This window comes from Schistocerca cancellata, chromosome 6, assembly GCF_023864275.1.
Source record: "Schistocerca cancellata isolate TAMUIC-IGC-003103 chromosome 6, iqSchCanc2.1, whole genome shotgun sequence".
Taxonomy (NCBI): domain Eukaryota; kingdom Metazoa; phylum Arthropoda; class Insecta; order Orthoptera; family Acrididae; genus Schistocerca; species Schistocerca cancellata.
Window position 1 is genome coordinate 682,904,382 of NC_064631.1, and position 24,582 is coordinate 682,928,963.

Sequence of the window (24,582 nt, forward strand, 5' to 3'; positions counted from 1 at the left end):
GAATGCTGAAGGAGAAAATGCAACAGACGTACATTATCAGACAGTAGGTCCACATATCATTTGCCATTGGCATCTGTAGATGAGCTGTAGAATGTACTAAATGCTGTGAAGTGCCAGTATTCTCCAACCCATTCTTACACAAATTGGGTTTGATGAGGTACTGCATTGTCTTGCTGAAGATACAGTTCATCTGGGTAAAAGGGAGAGTTTTAAAGTCCCATCAACATTGAGGACATTATTGGTGGAGCTGAAGCTCAGATTGTTTCAACAATGGGATAGGAAATCATCCATTCCCTTTTGAAAGGAACCCACATTAGATACCTCACCATTCACCACAGAGGGGACAATAGTAATCAAATCCTATGATGCTTGAAGAGTTAGGTCTTTAAATTCAGTATACATTTTCCTACATGACTCCTTGTTGTTAATCACTTTCAGTGTTCTTGATGTTTCCACTTGCCCATTTCCCCAAACTGCAATATCCTGAAATCACATCTTAAAAAGTTATACATATTTAAGTAACAATCACATAATTGTGTTTAAATATTACAGCATGAATTAGTACAATTGTTAATAAGCAGTTAAATTCATATAAACATCACTACACATGCAAAATAACATTAAATACAGTAACCTTACTATACTTCAATATAATTGACACTCTGCACACTTTGTATACCACTAGCATTTACTTACTGTGAAACAGAAAATGTCTGCACAGACAGTAACATAAAAATGTACCAGAAGCAGTAATTTTCCTGTATATAAACCAGTTTTTTGTATTCTTTTCTATGTTTAGGACACAGAGTGCCATTTGGTAATGTATAACCATCATGCTGGGTTTCTCAGTATTCCATAAAACTATATTTACACTAAGTTTAGAAATATGTTTTTGTTCACAACACTGTTTCCGACCAATTCCACAACATGTTTCCAACTATGTCCATTGTTCACAGCCCCATTCACACTAGTGACAAATTTCTGCATGTTTCTTCATATCATCTACACACTGATTGTGACAGCAAATGTTTCACTTTGTACACTACATTGTGTCCAGTGGTGGGGCTGAATTAATGATGTGTGGTATTGCATTAGTAATACTTTATAATATAAGTAGTTGAAGACAAAGATGCAGTCACCATATTGGACAAAAATGTACAATAGAGTGTTGGTGGGAATGGTAGGCTGCATAAGCTGAATGTGGAAGATGCCACTGCTCTTCGTAACTTCACTATGATGTCACAGTCCGATTTTAAAACTCTAAGTGTTTGATATAGCTTATTTTTAACACAAATTTTAAAAAAGTCAATTCATGTGAAGTAGGGCTTTGGTGTTAGTCTTATGTATTTGGCAGTAGGAGAATTGTTTCAAAGAATCTCAATAGAATTATGCAAAGGTAGTTCAGTTATGTAAAGACAAATGGGAAAATGTTTTATTTTATATTGAAACTTTTATAATATGTTAATATATCATATCAAATCATATTTATCATCAACACCTATCACCTCTTCTACGGCAGTTTCACAATTGGCACTAATGAATGTGATGTGGGAATCTGTTGTCAAATCCCTGTCTGTCCAAGCTCACTGATGAATCCTTCTATCTCTTATATAATTTCAGTTCTACCACAAAGAGAATGTGTGTATGTTGTGTCAGCAGAGACCTCAATTTCTTTGCTACATCACTGTTGCTGGTATTAAGCACTGCAACGATGTTTTGGATGGACTCTTGTTTGAGCTCAGGAGTTCCATACTTTGCACTTCACTCACTCCAATGACATTCATCTGCAACAGAGTGTGAGAAGAGCATGCATCTTTCGTTTTGCCACAACAACAGATATTTGAACTTACCACACACTGTGAGGCAACACATTTACTACAGTCCACTACAGGAAGTAAGTCATAAAATAAATGTGAACACTAGCACTATAGATGAGCATTAAGCAGTCACAGGCCAGAATCAATGGTTCCTTTGATCTGTATTGACACAGCCATGGATAGCTGTTTTCATGTTTAATGAAGCAGTAGCTGCAAACAACATTGTGAGCATTGTTGCAAAACATTTTTCAGATTCAGTGTAAATGCCACTTGACACTGGAGGAGCAGAAATTATAAAACATTTTCTTTCTTTTCTGAATCATGTACTTTATTCTTGCTCTTTAGATCCAGAGACAGCTTGTTGTATATAATTCAACTAGCATTTACAAGATATCTTTTACTTGTATCCTTTCTGCTTTCTGTGTGATGATCATTCATTTTCCGTACACTGTGGTGGTGCACATCCCTGTTTAACGATGCAATGCAGTTTTTTTATGATATTTATTGAGGGTACAAATCAAATCTGGTAATGGAAAGTACTGGCAGAATATAAATAATTAAGGAATAACTTGAGTTGTTAAATCATTTATATTGAGGGTACTGTTAATGCATTAAGCATCCCTACATTTATCCCTGTTCAGTTGTCTTGAGCGGATTCCAATGACACAGCTGGTGGTTTTCTTCTTAACAGTTATTTGTGTGAATACTGGCAACACAACCACATATCATAATACAAAAGACAAGCGTGTGAAGTCAAATCTACAGTAGGCTTCAGTCACATATCCTCATTAGACGTACCTTAGAGCTTATTTTTACCACATTGTTTTCAAAGTGTTTCCCATGTTATGTGTTACCCTACCACAACACCAAAGAATTTGTTACTTTATATTTTATTTATAATGTACACATCTAGCCAGGAATTAATTTTCTGACCTGGAGTGTTTTATTACCTGTATCGGCATATACAGGGTGAATCACCTAAAACTTGCACTGCAAATATTGAGGAAATGGCAATGGCTATTGATGTGCAGCTTTCACAGAATGAATTGATGGTGATGGGCTCATATTGATGATAATGGCGGTGACAATGATGATGATGATGATGATGATGATTGGTTTGTGGGGTGCTCAACTTCGCAGTCACAGCGCCCATACAAAGTCCCAGTTTTTTCACAGTCCAATCTAACCACTGTCACAAATGATTATGATGATGAAATGATGAGGACAACACAAACAGCTAGTCCCCAGCCAGAGAAAATCCCCAACTCAGCCAGGAATCGAACCTGGGATCCCGTGATCCAGAGGCAGCAGTGCTAGCCACTAGACTACGAGCTGTAGACATGGACTCATATTATTAGTCAATAAACAGATCTTTTCTTCTCATATCATCCAGTAAGTTTCCATTGACCTGGGGTTCTGGGTGACTCTTCTCAACTGTACCCGTTTCCCTAAACCTCTCCAGTCCTCTTTTTTCCTTCCCCTTCAACTCTTTTGCCACTAGAAGGAGCCACTGGCTCCAAAAGCTTGTAAAAGTTAAACCTTTTTGTGTGTGTATGTTCTACTGCCACTGTTTGATGAGTAGGTCTTCTATCCATCTATTGACATTATATTGTCAATAATGGATTTTTTTTTTTTCGTTATAGATTGTAATAATACTTAGGAAGTGTATTTTTTGTGCAAACATACATATTTTTAAATGGAACAATGCCTATTGACATTAACAAACTGAAAGTAGGGTAAATTAGAATGTCAGTGGTGTATGTTGCAGGATTCTATTGTGAGTCATTAACGAGATATCACATCTTGAAAAGTTCTCACACATACACTTCTACAATACCAGTGGTAGCACACACTAAAAAGCAACACGAGTGCATACACTAGTTATGTGGATTCTGACCAGTAATGAGACAACCTACCATCACAGGTTGTGTTCAAGGTGGCCACTAGCAGTAGAAATACACGCTTCCAGTCTGGTATGGAACAACTGCTGTAAGTGTGTTTGCATTTCAGTGGAGATGTCTGAGCAGGCTGCAGTAATACATCATTCCATATCATCAGGCGTAGCTGACATGTCCTAGTTGATAGCATCTTTCAGCTTTCTGCACAGAAAAGGCTACATGTGTCAAACCCAGGGATTGCCTGGCCAAGGTACAAGTGCAAAGATTTGAAAACAGTTTGTGAAGACATGCTGTAGCATTTCTTGCCCTAGGAGCTGGACAGCCTTCATGTTTGTACCACAGGTTCCTCCTAGTCTGCAGAGGAATGTGTTCAGTATCTCACATCACAAGTTTACACTCCATGGACTCTGGCGTTCCACCTGATGAAGCCAATGGGTATTGTTAATGTACCAATAGTGCGTATATTGGAGGTTTACCTGCCCATGATTGGTAAATGTGGCTTCATCACTAAACAAGATACATGATACATCTGGAGTATCCTGTCTTAATGCCCATGTATGTAAGTTAGCACCATTTTCATAATCATTTCCATGCAGCTCTTGATGGAGAGAGATGTGATAGGGATGGAACCTGTGTCGACGGGGAATACATAGGGCACTTGCCTGACTCATGCCACTTCCTCATGTGATTGTGCAGGAGCTAACGTGAGGATCAACTGCAACAGCAGTGAGGACATTAATTTCCCCCTCGTTTGTCATCACTTCTTTCCTTTTATTTTGTCATCTAGGTGTTACACTATCACTTTCATGTAACTGGTTGAAACAAACTGCATTCTTCCTGGATGCTCCAGACACCATGAGCATGTCGGCTTCTTCTGCATTGGTAAAGCCCATCATCCACTCACAACATACTGCATGGACTAACTCGCACTCTAACTGACTAGTAATCATGACCTTCTGGTTGGTCTGTCACACAGTGACTGACTAACAAGTCACAGTGCATACAAGCTCACTGTAAGCAAACATAAGAACATCATACCTAGCAGTTACACAGCATGGAAACTTTTCAAGATATCTCATAAATTACTCACACTAGAATCCTGCAACAAATACCACTGATATTATAATTCACTCTACTTTCAGTTTGTTCCATTTAAAAAGTGTATGTTTGCACAAAAATACACCTTGTACGTATTATTACAATCAGTTTATTGGCTACCCATTCAAACCCATGACTATGAGATGTTTGTATTTTCCCACCTCCGCGTTGCAAATGTTTTGACTTTTGAGTGAAATGCCCAGTCGATGTGCTGTTGTTTTCACGTCAATTCTACCAACAGTGAGAGTTGTTTAGTTCTCAGGGTGTTGTAAAATTCCTGGATTCGTCTCGTCACTGTGCAGCCTATGAAAAGGATTGCGGAAGACTCCCAAATAAATTCCAAAGTACAGTGCAGTTTTAACACCAATATATTTCCAGGACTCTGGTGTCCGACCGTGGTGAACTGTACCGGTTACATCACATGTACCCAAAGTTGACATCAAACGACACAGAGTTCACAACAATCAACAAACGAGTGAGCCTACAATACATTTGCTCACAACCCTAGCCAAAAAACGAGTGCCCCAAGGCGCCTGCATGACCTCTATTTATACTTTTGTTAACAATTACCTATAATGAAAATTCCAATTTTATGTAAAATCACAATTAAAAGTTAAACCGAATATGAGATACACATTGCTAAAAATTTACAATCTCAGTGCTGAACAAGGTGAACCTATTTTCAACTTAGTTACGAGTTAATATAACAATTTCTGACTAATTATGTTACAGGTAACAATTAAATTTCTAAATTTGTTTATAACAAATCAACTAGTGCCTGAATTTTAGTGCTAACATATATCGGAGATTCAATTAACGTGCTTTATTTATATATTCTATTTAATTTGCTGTAGTAATTTTATAATGATAGGTTTACTGGAACATCCTGACCATGTGCTCTATTTCTTTCGATTAGTTACAGTATTAATTTCACATTTATATTGTGTTTTTCACATAAGAACAATGTTAATCAGCAAAGCATCATTTTGGAATTATATGTATACTGAAATAGTGGTTATTTTTGTATGTCATTTGGAAACAGGTCACTTTACAATCAGGCAATTATCTTTAATGCTCTCCGAGGGGTTCTGATAGGGCAGTGAGATACAGTAATATTTCAATACCCCCCAAAGAGTTTTCCTACCCTGATAGACGAAACTCTTCTCACAGAAATATTAGTGTGATTGATGTGATACAGTACTAGGTGGACAAAATAACACAAACTGCACATATCTTAAAAGGTACAAAATTGAATCATGAAACTTTACATACAGATAAATTTTTCAAATAGCTACAAACATATACATCAAGGAAACAAGAAGTGGAAATATGAGATTACAAAGAAATTTCCAAACTTTTACAAAATCAATATTTACATCAAATTTTCTGAATCAATGTTTTTCTGAAACTATTACTTCTAGAGCGTCCTTGTTTTTGTCACTTCTAGAGCGTCCATTAATTTTCCCTCGTTCAAACACTCAAACACAACTAAGATAACAAATCACAAATTTGATTGGATTGATTACGTTGCACTTTTAAAGTGTCCATATGACATGTTCTAGAATAATATTATCATATAAAAGACAGAAAAATAAAATTTATCCTAACAGTTTGCAATACCATAAAATATTTTACAAATCTTATCAAACATGAATATTCAAAATTATATTTGTATATTTATATTGTGACAGTATAGAAACTGTTCATTTATATCCAACCCGGGTTGTTGTCACAAGTATCTGAATATACTACGTATAGTCAATATTTTTTGGCTTTGTACATCAAATGCAATAATGTTTCAAAATGTTTACCAGACATCCAGAAAATCCGATCAAATTAACACTGAGAAACAGCTGTAAGATTTTATAAATTGTGACAAAATAAGTATTACGTCAATAAAATTCCTGAAAGTGGCAAGATACACTTAAGCAAGTGAAAATGTAATTATGCTATAGTTAGCAACCTTGCAGTAAGGAGATTCTGTAAAAAAAAATCCAGAACCTTGTCACATGGCATCTTATATTTCATTTCGTCAAAGTCCTCAGTCTGTCTATTAAAGTTGTCATTTCCTACCCCTCAATACCAAACTAGACTCCAGATTGTGTCTTGCGAGATGTGAGTAGTGTAAAATAATAGTTTTTCAATGTGATTTGTGTGCTATGCATTGTCATAGTTGTTCAAAATAACTCTCAAGTTTAATTTCACATCAGCTTTTCCTTCAATCAAAATGTATAAGAGTTCTACTTCATGCGATTCAAATGATTCATTAGTTCCGTTATGTGTGACTGCACAGTACCATCATCATGACAATCCTCTCAGTTAAATGAATCATCAAAACCATTAATAAATGAGGGTTAAATACCACCAACCACCTCAGCAGCATTGCATATCATATAACCTAAACCTATCATCATCATCATCATCATCATCATTATCATCATCCAAATACCCCAGCAAAAATGCAATATTAAATCAAACCGTCTTCCATCAATAAATCGTAAACATCAATTCATGTGAATCAGAAACAGGAATGAGTCGGCAACCTCAAATCCTTAATACAAATGCAAATCACAACATTACTTACCTTATTTCAAGACAATCCTCAACAATTCATATCAATTTCAACATCTCTCTCATGTGTACATAACTGAGTGAAACATGTATATAGTATATCATGGCGACTTCTTAACAGCATAAATCACTTCAGCCCTTTCATAAATCATAACGTCTTTCAACATCTCATGTGTTCTTATATATAGTAACACATAAATTCAGTTGTCAATCGTATAACGGCGTGAGGAGCAAAACATAGTAATTCCTTCCATGTGAATAATATATATAAGATAAAAACAGTGAAAAGATGTATATAGTTCTTTTTAACTGCAAAAATGTACCATAAAATCTTTAAGTATTTATTAATAAGCTTAGTGTCTCTTCACACAATCCACCTTTCATTTCTGCATAGGCTGATATAAATACAGTATGGTCTGTTGTCTGTAAAGATGTGTAACTGTTCCTAACTGGAAAATACATATTGGTTCTTCCTGGCAAATCATAGTCCTCACATATCAGTAATAGTCACAATCGGTAGGATGTAAATGTCAAATTATCAATACATCTGATGATGCAGATTACTCAATCAAAACAAAATGTATCTTATACTACAAATTAAATCACATGAAAATACCTTACATAACAAATATAAGCAAACATAGGTACAAAAAATTAACGTATGTATTGTCGGAAGTTTGTGTGTCAGAAAGGTATCATAGGATGTGGCATCAGTGTTTTCGAGAAGAAAATGTCACATTAGCTGGGGCACCTTGCATAAGCCACATGCATAGTGCTCAAAGATTGTGTACCCCCCCTGAGGGATTGCAATTATTGCACATAAGGTTTCAACTGAGTGACATTTCTTAAACCAGATAGCTTTTGTAATTTGGGATAGATAAGCCGGTAGGCGTTTGGATGTGGTTTTTCATAAACTTCAAATGGACCAATGTAAATATCGAAAAATTTCTTGATCTCTCTATTAATTTGCCTTGGATTTCTCATAACTTTTGGTTAAGACTAAATCACCTACATTGTACTGTGTAAACTTTCCTTTTGAATCATGTTTAAGCTTTCTATTGGCACAGTGTGTTTCAATATTTTTCTTTACCATTTCCATTCTCTCATCCGGTGTTAACTCATTACAGACAGGGAAATTGATCAATTCATACAAGATGTTTGGTGGTGTTTGTTAAAATGGACTTCGTAAGGTGTAAAGCCAGTTGTTGTATGTTGTAAGGTGTTCAAAAAATCTTCAAAATCACATATGTAACTTGACCAATTTGTATGATCTTTAGAGCAGTAAGTTCTACAAAGCCTGCCTATTTCACGCATATAGCGCTCAGTCGGGTTACAAGACGGAGAATATACGGAAATAAGAACGTGCTTAATGTCTTCATCTTTCATGAAATCTTTACAAACGTTAGATGTAAATTGGCTCCCATTGTCTGAAAGAATGGCTTTTGGTTTTCCAGTCTGTGTGAAGTAATCATTACAGAAACAGTTTAAAATTTTCCTGCTTGTTGCCTTCTTTAGTGGATACAATTTTACTAGTTTAGTGAATAAGTCAACAACTACAAACAAATATGTATAACCCTCTTTAGTTCTCGGCAATTGGCCAAACAAATCAATTCCTATCAGTTCCAATTTGCCTTTTGGCACAATACTTTGTAAATAACCTTGGTATTTCTGATTTGTAACTTTTACTCTTTGACACCGATCTCATTTTTGTATAACCTGTCTTACTCTTCTAAACATATTATTAAACTAGACATTTTCCTTAAGTTTGTCAGTGCATTTCATGATTCCACAGTGTCCATAGCTCTCATGTGTACTTAATTAAAACGTCAACACATTGTCTAGGCCAAAAACCTTCCAGATGTCAGAGTCAGTGTTATGTCTCCTGAATAAAATACCTTTAAAGTTTTGATAATACATGCCAACCTTTTCATAACCCTTTTTACCAATAAGGCTTTTCACAAGTTTCAAATCATCATCCTGGTTCTGGTATCTTCTAAGCTGACTGCAAATGTTAGTAATTTCCTTTTCACCCTCAATCCCTCTCATGTACATTATTTTAAACACTTTGTTATCCAATAGTTCTTCTTCCTGACCACCTCCCCCACAGGTAATCTAGACGAAGCATCAGCAGTTATATTCTGATTCCCTTTTATATAGTGAATGCTATAATCAAATTGTTGTAAAAATATGGCCCACCTGGTTAATCTACTATTGAAAAGTTTACAGTCTTGAATATAACATAGAGCTTTGTGATCCGTGAAAACTATGACTGTATGGCCTGCTAGATAAAGAAGTATGGGACTCATCATCATCATCATCATTATCAGATAGTTCCTGTATTTAGTGAAACCCCATACAAAGGCAAGTAGTTGCTTCTCAGTCACTGTGTGATTACGTTCATGTTTCTGCAGACCTCAGCTGGCAAAACTGATTGAAAGATGTTCTATTTTTCCATCAATTTCCTTCTGTTGAAACAAATGTACACCTAATCCGTAATCTGAACTATCTGTCATTAGGCAAAATGGTAGTGAAAGGTCAGGTCTGTGGAGTAACTGACTGTTATTTAGTTGTTGTTTGATCTCATCGAATGGTGCTTGACACTGATCTGTCCATTCCCATATGGTGTTCTTTTTTAAAGCTCTCTCAAACACGGTGCATTTAAAGCTTGGGTGTTGACATACTTACGATAAAAATTACATAGACCATAAAATGACCTCAGCTGTTTCTTGTTCTTTGGACATGGAAACTGGACAATTGCAGAAATTTTATCACTGTCAGGTAGAATGCCTTCTCTGTCAATTATATGGCCTAAGAACTTCAAGTCTGATACTCCAAATTTGCATTTACTTAATTTAAGGGTCATACCGCCTTGTCTGAACTTATTGGCTAATTTGTACAAAGTATCAAGGTGTTCCTCCCAAATTTTGCTAGTTATTAATATATCATCCACATAAATAATTAGTTTAGATAGTAGTTCACTTCCAATCACATGATCCAAAGCTCGAATAAACTCAGCTACAGACACATTCAGCCCAAATGGAACAACACAATAATGAAAACATTTACCATTATATAAAAAGGCTGTGCCGAACAAATTTTTAACCTCAAAACAACAATGAACTATTTATCTACAAGGAGCAAGAAATATTTCATAACATTCATTGATTTCAAAAAAGCTTATGACTCAATCGATAGGGACTCACCCATCAAAACACTTCGAGAATATGAAATAGATGAAACAAAAACCACCATAATTAAAGAAACATTAACAAATACAACATCAAAAGTAAAATTCCAAGGAGAAATTTCACGGCATTTCGAGGTCAAAACCGGCGTCAGACAAGGAGATGCGCTGTCCCCGGTACTCTTCAACTGTGTTCTGGATAAAGTCATAGCAGAATGGAGAAAACTCACGCAAAAACATGGAGTTGAGAAAGTCCAAATTGGAGGGAAGTGCTACAAAGCCATTGAAACCAACTGTTTTGCCTTCGCTGACGATCTCGTCTGTTTAGCTTATACACAAAAAGACACAATAAAACAAATAGAATTACTTAAAGAAACTGCTGAAAAAGCAGGCTTGCAAATTTCATTTGAAAAGACAGAAACCATTACAAATATCAAAAATCCACCAAAGAAAATAACTACGAAATACGGGAAAATACAGGTATCTAAACATTTTAAATATCTTGGTGAACTAATTCAGCCTGTGGCAAAAGGTCATCCAGCCTGCAGGGCTAGAATACAAAATCTAGAGACAGCAACTCACTACTGCAGACAAATGTATTCAAAAAAATGTATATCCAAAAACATTAAACTCAGACACTACCAGACTGTCATTAGACCGCAGATACTATATGCATCAGAAACACTGGCAAATTTTACATACGCAGAACAGATAGAAAATCGTGAAAGAAGAATTGTGAGTACAATTCTTGGACACAGGAAAATAACATGATCAAGGCAAGCCTGTATACAGACTAAAAAGCAACAAAGAAGTGTATACGAAGTGCAGCAAAATTACAGACGAAATTACAAAAAGAAGATGCTCCTTTTATGCTCACATCATGAGGATGAACCCGAATAGGCTTACAAAACAAATATTTTCGTACATCGTAAATCTAAAAAATAAAAATCTATGGTTTATCAACACAGAAAGAGATCTAAAAGAAATGGACATAGATCAGGAAACAATATTTAACAGAAACCTTTTTAGAAAAAAACTGAATTCATTCATGGGTTTCGGTGTGAAAATTAAGAAGACTTGTGGAACTAAATGGTCTGAAGAGAGAAAAGCTGCCTTCAGCGCAAGAATGAAAGAAGTGTGGACTGAGAGAAAGAAGACTTCCCAGAAGCACAAGAAATAACTGTTTTCACGGTCTTTAACGGCCAAATTTGTATAATAATAATAATAATAAAAGGCTGTGTACTGCCTTGAATCCTGTCCTAATGTGATTTGATGAAAACCTGAGGTCAAATCCAGGCTAGAAAAATATTTTGTGTCATTGAATTTGTACAGGAGTTCCTCCATGGATTCGGGATGATCTGTTTCTCTTTCTATAAACTTATTCAGGTGACGTGAATCCAATACCAGCCTAACACCACCATCCTTTTTTCAAATATAGACCATCGAGCTGTTATATGGACTGTTACTTCTCTCTATTATTCTCCATTTTTGCATTTTCTGAAGTTCCCTCTCCACTTCGTTCCTTTTACAGAAGGGTACCCCATAAGGCTTAATGAAAAAGGGTTCGTGTGGCTTTAACTTCAAATGACATTCATAATCTTTGACCCTACCAGGTTGATCACAAAAAATGTTACAGTTTTCCCAGAGAAAATTTTCTAATTCCTGCTTTTCAGACTCAGTCAAGTCATTTGCTTCTTTTTCTTTTTCTGATATGGTTAGGGAGTAACTATCATCAACCAAATTCTGGTTATTGTGATCCCTATTTTCCTCTTCCTCCATGTAATGGCTACACTCTGGATAAACTATTTCCCTAATATGGTTGCTACTGCTTGTACTTGAATTTAACTGGATCACTACTTTTCCTTGAATACTGGTCTTTGGTTCAGCTAACAGTAATTCTGAATTTTGCCAATCAAAACTCACACTTGCTTTAACTATCCAGTCCATCCCTATAATCATTTGCTCATTTAGATCTGAAATAACTAAACAACCATGTTCAAAATTAATGTTGCCAACAGAAAATGTAATTAAAGCATGTTTATTTATTAACTTACTAAACTTGCCAGTGGCACCTTTAATCCATACACCTGTGATTGGAAATTCGATGTAAGTTTCAGTGTCTTTTATCCTGTTCCTCAACTTGTCTGAGATACTACTAATGGGACTGCCAGTGTCAATCAAACAAAGTCCTGACCAATTGTTAATGCTTATTTCTACATAAGGGCTACCTAAGGTAATATTTGGGTCACTATTCACATTCTCTGCCAGCAAGTCACTTTCTAATTCAGTTGTATTGATGTTGTTACATACTTCTTCATCACAGGTTTCAGTGTCAGAATCAACATAAGATTGAGTGTCATTATGACTGGAATTAAATACACATGAAACAGATACCTTACTTTCACTAGGCTTAAAATTATCTTTCATGGATGGATCTGATTTGATGACTTCACTTTCCTTATTATTTTCTAAACAAACTTCATTTTCACTGATAATAGATTCCAAAATCTTCTCACCTATCAACTTAGCTTGTTCCTTCTTATTAGTAGATTTACTTAAGATTTCTTTTATACAAATTGGTACCAATACATTGTTTGCACTCTTAATATCTTCACATGAACCAACTTCGCATTCAGAGTTACTTTCAGCTGCAACACCATTATCAATAACTTCAACATAAATAATGCCATCTAATTTCTCTTGTGTACATATATCATCAAATACATCATCCTTAACAACACTATCTTTATCAAAATCATCATCAAAATAATCTGTGGGTGATGCCTTTGCATGCACATCTGCCTTAACTACTAAGTGTTCAACATCTGAAGTTACACTACTGAAATTGCTACCTGTTTCATTATCTAAGTCAGGTGTTATTTCCTCATTTTGGCTACCAATTTCTACTAATATAGATACCTCATTATCCTTACCTTCATCAGAAAACAAGCTAGTGATACCATACATATCATAAGTTCTGTCTACATCAGGTGTTAATGTGTCATCAATTAATGCTAAGTCATGTTCATTAAGTTCAAACTGTGGTCCTGCTTGAGTATGTGTATTATTCAATTCACTCAACATGTGATCCCAAAAGTTTCACTTATAACTAATATCATCTAAGTAGTAGTCCCTATTTACATTACATTTCTGATTGCTTTTATGTTTCCGTCTCTTTAACCTCCTATTTGCCTGGTTTGTGCCATAACTGTTCACTTCAAATTGACAGGCTCCCAAAGAGGTGGTTACCTGTTTCCCTGGTTGGAATTTCTGTTGTGAAGCTGGTTACTGTTCTCTGTTCTTGATGGTTTTCGTGTCTGTTGTAACTACTGTTTTGGTTACCATGCCAGTTATTATTTCTGTGTCCATTATATTGTTGTGACCCCCCCCCCCCCCCCAATTCCTATTGTGAGTGTTTCTGAAGTTTTGATTGTACTGTCTGTCATCATTCTGCCATGCACGGTCAATTTTGTCTACATGACGTAAAAATTCGTCAAACTGTCATCTGGTCCATATACAAGTCCCCACTGAAAACGGTGTGGTAGGCGCCGTTTCAGTGCATCAATCTGTATCAGTTCGTCCAAAGGTTTGCTCAAATGTGACAATGTCTTTAATTGATTTTCACAAAATTCTTGCATGCTAATTGCAAGACCTGTGTGATATTTGCTACCGTTAAGAAATTCAGATTTTATTCTTGCCTATTTGTTTTCCGACCAAAACTTTGCCAAGAGTTGGCGTTCAAAATCGGCAAAAGACGTAGTATTTGTATCAATGTTTTGGTTCGCCCATGTAAGGGCTTCACCATCCAAAAAACGTTTTGCAAATTTAACTTTAGCAGACTCCGGCATGTTAGGTTGGAAACTGTCTTTGCACTGATGCACAAAGTCAACTGGATGCAATTTTGCATCACCTAGGTAACATTTTAAACTAACATTGTTACAACTATGCACAAACATCTGGTTTGAATCAAAATTGGACATTATATTATTTTGCAGTTTTGAAACTTCAGAGCTGACTGTTTGCAGTTCTGTTGTTACACTTTCTACTTTCTCATCAATACGAGATATCTTATCAGAAACTAGTTCAGAATTTAATTTCAATCTTTCCCCTACCAATTCTTTTTCTGAAACAATGAGTTCCTGCAACATTTTTAACTCGTCTTTTCGGTTCACTAATTCATTTAAAACGACTACTTCCCTGTTTTTGACACGTTCGTTAACTGATTCAATGCTTTTGTTTGTTTCTTTAAATTCGGAGATTGTGAAAGCCTCCAAACAGTCAACTTTGGTTTCTACCCTTTCTATGTCACATGCAACAATTTGTACTTTTGTTATTTCTTGCGTTGATTTCTTCTCTAAATGATTTTAAATTTTGGTCCAGCTATTCTGTAACCTCTTTAATGTTGCTACCTAATTGGTTATTTTGAGTTACCAATTGTTCTAGTTTATTATTCAACAATTGAGATATCTGATCAATTAAATTCGGTTGCTGATTTGCTCCCGAAAAACCATGAAAAGGCAAACAACTACTGCTCACGGAATTTGCTTCACTGTTTAAGTGTACATTTGGAGTTGAAGCATGAAATTGACGGCCTGACCACATGGTCATGCCTATTTGATTTAACTGAGTTTCGCTCATTTTGATCAAAGTGGCTAGATACTAGACAAAACACTTTCCTGCCTATCAGGCGAAATTGTCACACGCACACAATGAAACAAAAACAGAAAATTGTAGGACACAATTAAAAGGGGTACTTATCTGATTCATTCGCGATGTCATTCCAGAATATCACTTTTGCTCCTGGCGATGTCCGTGGCGCAGTCTGCATCGTACAAGATTATGGTTCCTGCCTCTTGTACATGGAATTCTTGCGAGTCGTCCTCTGCACAGTCTTCCACTTGATCCCAGCTCCTCCACCACATTGAGATGTTTGTATTTTCCCACCTCCATGTTGCAAATGTTTTGATTTTTGAGTGAAATGCCCAGTCGATGTGCTGTTGTTTTCACGTCAATTCTACCAACAGTGAGAGTTGTTTAGTTCTCAGGGTGTTGTAAAATTCCTGGATTCGTCTCGTCGCTGTGCAGCCTATGAAAAGGATTGCGGAAGACCCCCAAATAAATTCCAAAGTACAGTGCAGTTTTAACACCAATATATTTCCAGGACTCTGGTGTCCGACCGTGGTGAACTGTACCGGTTACATCACATGTACCCAAAGTTGACATCAAAAGACACAGAGTTCACAACAATCAACAAACGAGTGAGCCTACAATACATTTGCTCACAACCCTAGCCAAAAAACGAGTGCCCCAAGGCGCCTGCGTGACCTCTATTTATACTTTTGTTAACAATTACCTACAATGAAAATTACAATTTTATGTAAAATCACAATTAAAAGTTAAACCGAATATGAGATACACGTTGCTAAAAATTTACAATCTCAGTGCTGGACAAGGTGAACCTATTTTCAACTTAGTTATGAGTTAATATAACAATTTCTGACTAATTATGTTACAGGTAACAATTAAATTTCTAAATTTGTTTATAACAAATCAACTAGTGCCTGAATTTTAGTGCTAACATATATAGGAGATTCAATAAACATGCTTTATTTATATATTCTATTTAATTTGCTGTAGTAATTTTATAATGATGGGTTTACTGGAACATCCTGACCATGTGCTACATTTCTTTTGATTAGTTACAGTATTAATTTCACATTTATATTGTGTTTTTCACATAAGAACAACGTTAATCAGCAAAGCATCATTTTCGAATTATATGTATACTGAAATAGTGGTTATTTTTGTATGTAATTTGGAAACAGGTCACTTTACAATCAAGCAATTAGGACCGGTGTTTATCTTTAATGCTCTCCGAGGGGTTCTGATAGGGCAATGAGATACAGTAATATTTCAACTACCAATCCATTCTGTAAAAACCGCACATCGGTAGCACTTTCCATTTCAACAATATTTTGGTGCAAGTTTATGGTGATTCACCATGCATATTATCTTATGCTTTTTATAAACATAGAAAATATAACAGTTCTACTAAACAGACTGATTTCATTATGCTTGCCTGTCCTCTTCAGGGCTATTGCAGTGTAGTTTGGGATCTACAGCAGATAGGATTGATGGAAGACATTGAAAAAGTTCAAAGAAGGGCAGCTTGTCACAAAATACTGAAAAGTGTACCACGAATATGATACGCAAATTGAATGGCAGGCTCTTTTTGCTGTGGCAGGATCTTCTCATGGAATTCCAATCACCAAATTATTTTTCAGAATGTGAAAATACAGGGTGTACATAAAGCCCGGGTACACATTCAATTATTTATTGCACAAGAACCAAACATTGTACAGGTATCATACATATGTCATTTTGAAGAGAAACCCTGAAAGTTTTCTTTTCATGTATACTGCCACAGCATAGTTTGGTAATTTGCCAATAGTCAGCACTAGTCGCAGACATGGCGGCCATGCTACAGAAGGGCAGAGCTGTTTCATGAAATGGCGTCCCTGATCACAAGATCTCACTCCATGTGAAATTTTTCTGTGGGGTCACATTAAAGATTTGGCGTATGTACCGTCTCTACCACGTGATGTAGCAGAGCTCCGGGAGAGAGTAAGGGAAGCAGCTGCCACAGTTGACAATGCCATGCAAGGACGGGTATAGCAAGAATTTGATTGCCATATAGATGTCTGCAGGGTCACTCATGGTTTGTGTATTGAATGTTTGTAAAAAAACTTTCAGAATTTCTCTTCAAAATGCAATATATATGACATATGTACAATGTTTAGTTCCTGTGCAATAAATAATTGAAAGTGTTCCCAGACTTTACGTACACCATGTATTGTGTTGGCACCCCTCTACATAGATGTAAATGATCATCACAATAAAATAAGATAAACTGGAGCTCATTTTTGCTATACACTGTTCGAGAGTGGAACAGTAGAGTAGTAGCGTGAAGGTGGTTAGATAAACCCTCTACCAGGCACTTTATTATGAATTGCTGGGCAGCCATATAGATGTTGATAAACAGACTATTCCCAGATAAATATTTATTGGAATTTTCTGTGTGCTGTGCTATTTTTGCTCCCAGTTCTTACACACTACTAGCACCTACTGCAGTAGCTGTAACAAAAATGGTAATGCCATCTATAACATGTACATAAAGAAAGGGGCATGTCTCTCGGCTTAGCCTTTGATGCTGCCAACCCACAGGGTATCTATTCTTCTACATCTACATCTACATCCATACTCCGCAAGCCACCTGACAGTGTGTGGCGGAGGGTACCTTGAGTACCTCTATTGGTTCTCCCTTCTATTCCAGTCTCGTATTGTTCGTGGAAAGAAGGATTGTCGGTATGCCTCTGTGTGGGCTCTAATCTCTCTGATTTTATCCTCATGGTCTCTTCGCGAGATATATGTAGGAGGGAGCAATATACTGCTTGACTCTTCGGTGAAGGTATGTTCTCGAAACTTTGACAAAAGCCCGTACCGAACTACTGAGCGTCTCTCCTGCAGAGTCTTCCACTGGAGTTTATCTATCTTGGCGGGTTATCATCAGCTCAGCCCTCGCATTCAGGCTGGGTTCAGCAGTAACTGGCTCAGCCTCCAGAGGATCTCTCAGTAACCAGCCAGAAGATGCAGAAGATAGCAACAGGCATCACTCCAGACATGCACTTCTTGCTGCATCCACCACAACTTCGATAGCCAATAGGAAAATTGTAACCATCCATCGCATGAGTATTTCTGCATGTGTGGAGCCAGATAGAGCCAGTTTCATCTTCGCCAGCCAGCGACTGATGTACCATTGCCGTTTTGACACTCCCTCAGATTAGACATCACCTTCACCACCTAGACAGCTGCACTCCCACAATCCTTGCTCAGAGCCTCTGTGTTCTGTGCCATGGACAAGACAGAACTTCGAATGCATACTTTGTTTTGAAGACAGACTTTTCATTGGTCAAGAGAACACAATCTACACTCTCAAGAATCTATTTTTGTTTTTTTGGAGAATCTACCACTCATCATATAGTAAAGATGCTGAGTCGCAGATAGGAACAACAAAATAACTCACAATTATAGCTTTTGGCCGGTATGTATGTCTATTGTTGATGAAGGCCTTAATGGCCAAAAGGTATAATTGTGAGAGTTTTTTTGTTGTGTCTGTCTGTGACTCAACATATCCTTATATCCTTTCTACTTCGACCATCATTAGATATTTTACTCCCCAAATAGCAAAACTCATTTACTACTTTAAGCGTCTCATTTCCTGATCAAATTCCCACAGCATCACCCAATTTAATTCGACTACATTCCGTTATCCTCGTTTTGCTTTTGTTGATATTCATTTTATATCCTCCTTTCAAGATATGGTCCATTCCATTCAGCTGCTCTTCTAGGTCCTTTGCTGTCTCTGACAGAATTACAATGTCATCAGCGAACCATAAAGTCCTTATTTCTTCTCCATGGTGTTCAATTCCTACTCCAAATTTTTCTTTTGTTTCCTTTACTGCTTGCTCAATATACAGATTGAATTACATCAGGGATAGGCTACAACATTGTCTCACTCCCTTCCCAACCACTGGTTCCCTTTCATGCCCCTCGACTCTTATAACTGCCGTCTGGTTTCTGTACAAATTGTAAATAGCCTTTTGCTCCCAGAATTTTACCCCTGCCACCTTCAGAATTTGAAAGAGAGTATTCCAGTCAACATTGTCAAAAGCTTTCTCTAAGTCTAAAAATGCTAGAAATGTAGGTTTGCCTTTCTACATCTACATCTACATCTACATCTACATCCATACTCCGCAAGCCACCTGACGGTGTGTGGCGGAGGGTACCTTCAGTACCTCTATCGGTTCTCCCTTCTATTCCAGTCTCGTATTGTTCGTGGAAAGAAGGATTGTCGGTATGCCTCTGTGTGGGCTCTAATCTCTCTGATTTTATACTCATGGTCTCTTTGCGAGATATACGTAGGAGGGAGCAATATACTGCTTGACTCTTCGGTGAAGGTATGTTCTCGAAACTTTGACAAAAGCCTGTACCGAGCTACTGGGCATCTCTCCTGCAGAGTCTTCCACTGGAGTTTATCTATCATCTCCGTAACGCTTTCACGATTACTAAATGATCCTGTAACGAAGCACGCTGCTCTCCGTTGGATCTTCTCTCTGTCTTGTATCAACCCTATCTGCTGAGCAGTATTCAAGCAGTGGGCGAACAAGCGTACTGTAACCTACTTCCTTTGTTTTCGGATTGCATTTCCTTAGGATTCTTCCAATGAATCTCAGTCTGGCATCTGCTTTACCGACAATCAACATTATATGATAATTCCATTTTAAATCACTCCTAATGCGTACTCCCAGATAATTTATGGTATTAACTGCTTCCAGTTGCTGACCTGCTATTTTGTAGCTAAATGATAAAGGATCTATCTTTCTGTGTATTCGCAGCACATTACACTTGTCTACATTGAGATTCAATTGCCATTCCCTGCACCATGCGTCAATTCGCTGCAGATCCTCCTGCATTTCAGTACAATTTTCCATTGTTACAACCTCTCGATACACCACAGCATCATCTGCAAAAAGCCTCAGTGAAATTCCGATGTCATCCACCAGGTCATTTATGTATATTGTGAATAGCAACGGTCCTATGACACTCCCCTGCGGCACACCTGAAATCACTCTTACTTCGGAAGACTTCTCTCCTTTGAGAATAACATGCTGCGTCCTGTTATCTAGGAACTCTTCAATCCAATGACACAATTGGTCTGATAGTCCATATGCTCTTACTTTGTTTATTAAACGACTGTGGGGAACTGTATCGAATGCCTTGCGGAAGTCAAGAAACACGGCATCTACCTGTGAACCCGTGTCTATGGCCCTCTGAGTCTCGTGGACGAATAGCGCGAGCTGGGTTTCACATGACCGTCTTTTTCTAAACTCATGCTGATTCCTACAGATTAGATTTCTCGTCTCCAGAAAAGTCATTATACTCGAACACAATACGTGTTCCAAAATTCTACAACTGATCGACGTTAGAGATATAGGTCTATAGTTCTGCACATCCGTTCGACGTCCCTTCTTGAAAACGGGGATGACCTGTGCCCTTTTCCAATCTTTTGGAACGCTACGCTCTTCTAGAGACCTACGGTACACCGCTGCAAGATAAGTCATGGGGTCAGTATTGTCTCACGTGTTCCAACATTTCTATGGAATCCAAACTGATCTTCCCCGAGGTCGGCTTCTACCAGTTTTTCCATTTGTCTGTAAAGAATTCATGTTAGTATTTTGCAGCTGTGGCTTATTAAACTGATAGTTCAGTAATTTTCACATCTGTCAACATCTGCTTTCTTTGGGATTGGAATTATTGTATTCTTCTTGAAGTCTGAGGGTATTTCGCCTGTCTCATACATCTTGCTCATTAGATGGTAGAGTTTTGTTAGACCTGGCTCTCCCAAGGTTGTCAGTGGTTCTAATGGAATGTTGTCTACTCACGGGGCCTTATTTTGACTTAGGTCGAAATAATATAATATTGTCCTCAAGAACATCGCCCTTGTATAGACCATCTATATACTCCTTCCACCTTTCTGCTTTCCCTTCTTTGCTTAGAACTGGGTTTCCATCTGAGCTCTTGATATTCATGCAAGTGGTTCTCTTTTCTCCAAAGGTCTCTTTAATTTTCCTGTAGGCAGTATCTATCTTACCCCTAGTGATATGCACCTCTACATCCTTACATTTGTCCTCTAGCTATCCCTGCTTAGCCATTTTGCACTTCCTGTCGTTCTCATTTTTGAGACGTTTGTAATCCTTAAGATATATAGTATACGTATGTTATTTTCTACTAATACTAACTCTTTCTCATGCCAATGCTATGGAATCCTACAGTTGTTAACAAAATTCATTTATTTTCAACAAATCAGACCCAGCTCAAGCTTTGATAAATTCAGTCATATAATAGAAGGCTAACGGCTAATCCTCAACATCACTCTTCCTAACTTCCTTATAGTCATTTCTCAGAATTTTCTAGAGCACACCATCATAAACAAAAGCACAATGCATTACAAATCAGGGTACCAATAAGTCTCTAATATTTCATTTCCCTAACATTATTATAAACCTCGTAAACTTCACATACTCATTATAGTTCACAGTACAATAAACCATTCCTCACAGCACTTCATCTCAGCATAAGCCCTCATAAACATCTCAAAAGTACTTCAGAAAATCTCATAATACCATCAGTATTCCTCCAACAGAAAAATTGTTCTGCATTTTAATTCTTGTATTCTATTCATAATAGTACAACATGAGCCATAAAACGAGAAAAATATGTTAATCATTAACTTCACATAGATCTGAAAAACAACACTCTCAATTATGCCTTTCCCTCACAAAGACTCCACAATAGTAACTGAATTGACTGTGACTGTAACTGAATTGACTTCTTACTTTTTCAGTTTCCATAAACATTTTTTTATACACTAAAGCACTAGATGTTTAAGCGTTGTTAACACTGGCTGACTATAGTAATATTTTCTCTGTCTGACACATTTACGTAAAAAAATTTAAATTTCTTTTGCCCTCATCATAAAACTATAAGACATTTCTATTAATTCTCTCTTCTCACAAAATATTCTCATTGCACAGTTCACCACCAAACATCATCAACAACAATAAACTCATCTTGCAGAAACATTATGACAGCAGCATAACATTCATTTCTCATTACCATGTAACAGATTCCAAATCCAGCATTGTGACATTCAACATGTTATATACCACAAAGAAAATTATATTGAGAACTGAATAAATGCTCAGGAATTGACTGAGACTTGTATTTCATGAAAGAACTTAATAAACTACAAAACATGAGTTATTTACAACCAGTAGAAAAGTGACACAGTACAAGCAAAAATAAGAAGTCACCATACTTAAATTATTTGCACAAAAATTTGTGAAAAACTATAACTACAAAGTTATTTAAATATGGTAGAAAACATTTCGTTTCTACAACATTCCTTTTTTTTTGCTTTGTGGGACACATACATATAACTTTTTTTTTTCTTTTCTTTCTCTTTTTGCTGCAATATGTTATTTTCCAGTATGAAAATTGTTACCATTTACTCTATTCTGCTCCTCCTGATGATAATTGGTACCATTGTGATTACTATGATCCCTCCTGTTGTGATTCTTATTGTACCAATTTTGATTACTACCACTTTCAAAATTGTGGGTGTCTACTTTCAAAAGTGTGGGTGTCTGTTGTAGTTGTATTTCCCCATTTTTTCCAACCTTGGCCAAAATCTGCCTAAAAGTCCTTTCTCAAAGTTTGCATAGGTTATGTCATGATTCATGTACTGATTTGCCCAGCTTAATGCTTCATCTTCCAGAAACTTCTTAACAAATTTGATTTTCATAATATCAGTCTTATTGGACACAGTGTTATCTCTGCAATGTTGCAGAAAATCTACAGGATGTAAACTACCTTCATCTGAAAAGATTTTCTCTGGAATATTGCAAAACATGGTACCAACATTGTTAGCAAGATTTCTATTAACTACATCATTATACAATTCTTCAATTTTTTTACACAAAACCGAAACACTGCTTTCTAGGGTGCTAGTTTCACCGTTACTTAATTTTACATTTTCTGTGAGTTTTCTGTGTGTGGTTTACACCTGTTCAACAAAACTGCTTTCGACAAGTGCCAGTTTGGTGTCAACATTAGTTACCAAAGTTGAAATTTGACTATTTACATTTTTGTCCACAGTACTTATTTGATCATGCACTTTTTCAAAAGCAATTTTGTTTTCCTCGCTATCTTCAGGGATCTCATCTTTGACTTTTTAACTTCATTGTTAAATTCAAGTTCAATTTGTTTTATTTTGGATTCCACAGACTCTACTCGAATTTCTAATCTGTCAGTTTTTTGTTCAGTATCATTTATTTGAGCTGTATTTTACTGACACACTCAAATAACACTTGAATTGAATGTCCAATTTCTGTGAACTGATTCTAATTTTCTTCTTTATGATTTTCAAGTTGCTCATTTAGGCCGTTTCACACTTGGACACTGGTGACGGTCGCCAGTGATGGTCACCGGTAATTCTGGTGAACACTCTTGGATCACCAGTGTCCGACACCTCAGGTATTGCCAACTGATTAGTTAATGAAATGGACTCAAGCGAGGAGGAACTTTTGTTGATACTTCTAATCAGGAGGAGGAGGAGAATGAAGACAAAACGTTTATTACACATACATCCACTGCTACATGATCGGCTGGAGAAAGGATTGTTTTATACTCTTTATGTCATTTAAGGATACATTAACTATTCAGGGATTGCAGGACATGTCACCTCATTTAGTCCATAGCGGAAATATTGTGAACAGTATCAGAATGTCAGAATGTAAAATTAGAGAGATTAGAGTGCGCACAGAGGCTTTCAGACAGTCGTTCTTCCCGCGAACCATACGCGACTGGAACAGGAAAGGGAGGTAATGACAGTGGCACATAAAGTGCCCTCCGCCACACACCGTTGGGTGGCTTGCGGAGTATAAATGTAGATGTAGATGTAGATGACTTTGGAAGCTACTTCGTTAGCCCTGAAGGTGAAGTGGCTTGGCAGCTGCAAAAAATTTAATTGCTAGAAATGTTAAGTGAATGTTAGTGTGGTTAGGCCTCATTGCTCATCTGGCATTGTATTTGTGACGTGCATTGTGCAATTATTACTATGTTAACTGTAAGAAGTCACTTTATTGTATTCACTGAAATGATTGGAACTTACAATTAAAATTACAGTGTGTCAGGAAATATATACAGATGCAAAAGATTTATAAATCAGTTGCTCTTCAGTACAATGTCTCTTTAGAAGATGTTGGGCCCTAGCCACCATGAAAGTCTGTACATTTTATTCAACTGGCAAACACACAAAATGGTTTCAGTACATGAATGTTCAAAATTAAGTGCACCCACTGCTGGAGTTCCAGAGAGAGGATGCTTGCATCTC

At 36.8% G+C, this 24,582-nt stretch overlaps 1 protein-coding gene across 1 annotated transcript in view; it reads left to right on the top strand.

Moving 5' to 3' along the window:
* LOC126088470 (protein madd-4-like) overlaps window positions 1-24,582 on the top strand; it is a 474,106-nt gene that overhangs the window by 421,274 nt on the left and 28,250 nt on the right. The window lies entirely within an intron of this gene.